Raw genomic sequence first — 4,336 nt, forward strand, 5'->3', positions numbered from 1 at the left:
ATCCACAGTCGACGTCTGTCTTCAGGAGTTCTCGGAACCGGGGTGACGCAAAACTTTTTTTGATGTGTGTATTTGAAACAAAACGTTTACTTCAAATTTACTGACCAAATTTGCCTGCTTAGTCAGCTTCATACCTGTTATCGCCAATAGTGTGGAACGAAAGACTTGGTTTCAAATAAACTAACTGCCTCAACGGAAAAAAATTAATAGAAGCAAAGTTCTCCACAGATGTGACAGAAATAGCTACATTAAGAGATTAATGGTTGATTGTTAATAACGTGGAAATAATATAAAATCAGAAAATTGAACCTACTGACTTATTTTAGTCTTTCATTATTATGAGAATGTATATTAATTCAGTTGATGGCTGCCAGACACAGAAATCCGTTTTGTTTTCATTTGATGTGGAAGCTGGAAAGGAAGAGAGACCGGCAATTTCACGAAACATACACACAGGTCACGTGCAGAATGACCCCGCACTGTAACTCAGCTTGCTCTGCGCATGCGCGAATCTGGCATTATTAAAAAGAAATTTCTGGGTAGCATCTGGCTGCTCGCTGCTACTGCTCATACGCGAATTCAGCTCAGACGGACGTAAGCAGTCGTAGCAAGACGAAAGGCCCCACAAAATTGTCGCCAGAAATAGAAAATACTTTTTTCGTTGCAGATGTGACACAGGCTGAACTTAATTTGTTATCAGCGTATGACGCGGAATGTACAAAGTAGCTGTTTAGCGGAAGAGTGGAACTGTTTTCTGGAAAACACTTCGATGGTTAATTCCGGTTGGGAATGGCGGTAGCTTTTTAGTTTCATTTCTTTCAGCTAAACACATAACTGCAAAGGAGAGGGATTTGCTTCCTGAAAGCGGAGGAAAAGCGTGACGCATTACAACTGTGACAACACTGATGTTGCCATTTTCCGAGATGCCGATGAATCTGTCACTACTTTGTGTGTGGGTGACGTTGACCTTTGCACAAGTCCTGCACTTTCCAGCCGATTGACACAGGTAACAATGAACACTGAGCCATCCAGAGTGATAATGTGTATTACCCTGTATAGAGATGTGGGTGCAGATACTGACTCCAAATCCGCCTCTTTACGCCTCTCAATGAAAGCGTTCTTTTAGCGGAAATTCAGAGACTGCTTTCATTGTTCTCAGTATACTCACTGTGAAATACGATCGCATTCTTTACATATCAAACGAAACGTACCAACACCGAAATTCGAATTATACACTTTTAAGACCTTCTTCTCGCTACCTTCTTTATTATCTTTCTAGACGTGAATTTCTGCGATGTTTTGGGAGCGGATAGTCCAGCTTGGTGAAGCTACAAATTCTTTCACTCCTTATATCGTTAGCAATATCAGAAACCATGTCATACAAGATGGTGTTTCTGTCACTGATTGACTTTTCTATTGCCTCATAGGAATAGGTCTAAAGTGTGTACATTAAACGTCGTGATTATTAACGACCGGATTTCACGTTATTCTGCATCTTCCTATTCATCGGATTGCTTTCCACCAGGGCTACCAATGTGTAAGCATTCCTTACCACACACTTCTCAGCACGTTCTTTCATCCCATACACCAACGCTTTCTGTACTTGCGGCATGGAAATTTTAACTCTTAAATTTATTTCGGAAACATTTGCTGGTCATCTAAGTCACTATCGTTGGCCGTTTCTTTGCGAGAGTAACTGCCTACGATTTCTTCACTTCGGAGAACCAGCAGTCGGTTTTATCGAGCATTTCAGTCCCAACGAACCACATGCTGCACTATTCAAACGCTCATCTGAGAGGTTAACTACAATTTTGTTCTTCACACAGTCCTTACAGGTGTCTGCCATTGATGCGTGTTTCATTTTGATGCATTCAGTTGGCGCCAATCCTAAATCTCCGTAGCAAGCTGAGAAACATTCACGGCACTCCCTGTGGCCTGGGTGGCGAGACTGAATGCGAATAATTTTTTTAACACGAATAACGCTCATGAGGTGCTGGTAAGGATTTATTCCCTACTGGGCGTTGTGTAGCTGTGGCTGTGGATAAATGACGAAACGTGTAAGCAGTGGGCGTGGCGGGAATTGTGTACGACGTGAGATGGACTTAACGGCACTACTTTGAGTTCTGGAGGACACGGTGTGTGTTTTGCCGTAACTTCTCACACCTCGCTACAGCCAGCAACTGGGTACAGGAGTGCGCTGTGTCTCCTCTACACAGGGTGTTCAGCACCACGGCGGCGGTGTGGAAGATTGCGTGCGACGTGGTACGAAATGATTAATGCAGTTGCTACCGCAATACTGGGTATAAATAGCAGAGGACGCGAAAAAACAAGACTAAAGCCAACAGGCGCTCGCCATCCAGAGTAGCTTAACTTGGGTCGGCGGACGAGAATCGGTGTATTCGAAAGGTACGGCCGTGTGGGCGTCTCTCCAGACATACAGAATTCACAGCTGTCGGCCGAAACCGGGCAATATTTTATCCAAGGATGGCCTTCCTGCAATGTGTAGGATGCGGCAATGAAATTACGTGTGTAAGTGGTGGTGAAGTGTTGGTCTGTTTCTACTGTACTCCACTCCGTTCCACCCCCGATTTGATTCAGGAGTTGATACTGCCGCTAAACTGAAGGCACACGCTTTTTGGAAAATTCCCATAATGCAGAAATATCTCGTGTTGGCAATTAAATGAGAAATGGAAACGGGGTGTCCTATTTTCTGTGTCAATTTTCTAGACGTCTGGGCCACAAATCTGAATGAACCTGTGAATTTGATAAATGAACTCAATTTCTGTAGTATCGTTGTAATCATATTCGTTGTAGGTCTGTTGCCGACAGCACGGGTGTTGCTTCCTTTCACGGCAGTGGCAGGCAGTGTGTGTGTCGGGCGGTCTGGCTGTGTACTCGGCCTGCCGTGTGCTGGAGACAGCGTTAGACCAGGGGGACTTTGTACCGACGTACTTGGAGTAATGAAAACACGTCCGTATTTCACATACTTGTAACTGTGTAGTTTGTTATTGTTATGACACTGCGTATGGCTGAAGTTTTGAGCAGAAATTTTATAACGCGACGTTTTGTCTCATAAGTGAAACAACTGTTGTCGAAATAGTGTTTACTGTTAGTACACCGTATACGGCCATTAGGTAGATGTAACTTGCTGAGATACAACTGCGAAATTACTGGTACATCGGGGGAAAATATCTTTCTAATATCGTGACATTAACTGGCAGCCGGACACTGGTGTCTGCAATCACGGCTGAATTTTGAATTGTTGAGTAGAACTGGAGCTCGAATCGCCAAACACTGTTGCTGATTTTATATGCTAAGTGATAATCCCGATTTAGTTTCGGCCTCCCCGTCGCGTGGCCGGTCTTCTCTCTCTCTCCCTCTCTCTGCTCGCAGCGCCCCTACCGCCTGTTCCCGCCCCGACCGCTGCTTCTGCGCATGCGCGGCCGGATTCGCTGCCCGCATTCTGCATCGCGCCCCCACCTACGACTTTCCCCGCGCGGCGTAAATGTCGCCCCCTGAAGCTACTTGTACGTGGATAAAAGTGCTGTAAGCATTTTTGCCTAAACCACCAGACCGAATGTTTACGCAGGTTTTCGTCACGTAGAGAGTAACGCAGCATGTTACAGGTGTGGATCGCTTCCCACAAAGAACTCTTTCTTTGGCTCGAGTTCCATTGATGACATTCGGATCTCTGTCATTTCTGTACTGTTCTCTCGAGTTCTGGCGTGCGCCGACGCGCACTTGTATGCAGATCGGTGCCTTAAACTCATCGCTGTGATCCTAAAGCGTACTGTACGATACTCTTCAACTTCTCCCACAGACACCCACGCTGTTTGTGCTGCAGAGGGAATTTTAGTGCTGACTGCTCAGGTAGTCTGAAGCCTGTTCCTTGTCGCTCTTGCTAGGCAGAACGACCTTCCCACCTTTCTTTGTATTCCTGTTTACAGTCGTCTTCAGTGACGCTGTAACGGCCTTGTGATCGCCGATTCCCATTTCTACCCCAACACATTCGAAAAGTTCGGGTCTCTTTGTTACCGGCAGGCCGAAGATGTTATCTTCACCAGTCGCTTCTCAGATTAATGGCTCGAGGTAGTTTTTGGGTAAAGCACTTGGATTAATTTATTATGATTTTCTGGCCCTACCACCAGTTTTAGCCACCTGAGTCTCCCTGTATACATGGCAGCATAAAGTATCCACCTAAAACTATAACATGGCCAGCAAATTCACGCGAAATATTCTCCAGGTTCCCCTCAAACAGTTGCGCCGCTGTTGCTGCTGAGTCTATAGATGCGTCCGATCACCACGTTTGATCCAACTTTAATGCTTGTCTTGACAC

Source organism: Schistocerca cancellata, chromosome 11, assembly GCF_023864275.1.
Source record: "Schistocerca cancellata isolate TAMUIC-IGC-003103 chromosome 11, iqSchCanc2.1, whole genome shotgun sequence".
Classification (NCBI taxonomy): Eukaryota; Metazoa; Arthropoda; class Insecta; order Orthoptera; family Acrididae; genus Schistocerca; species Schistocerca cancellata.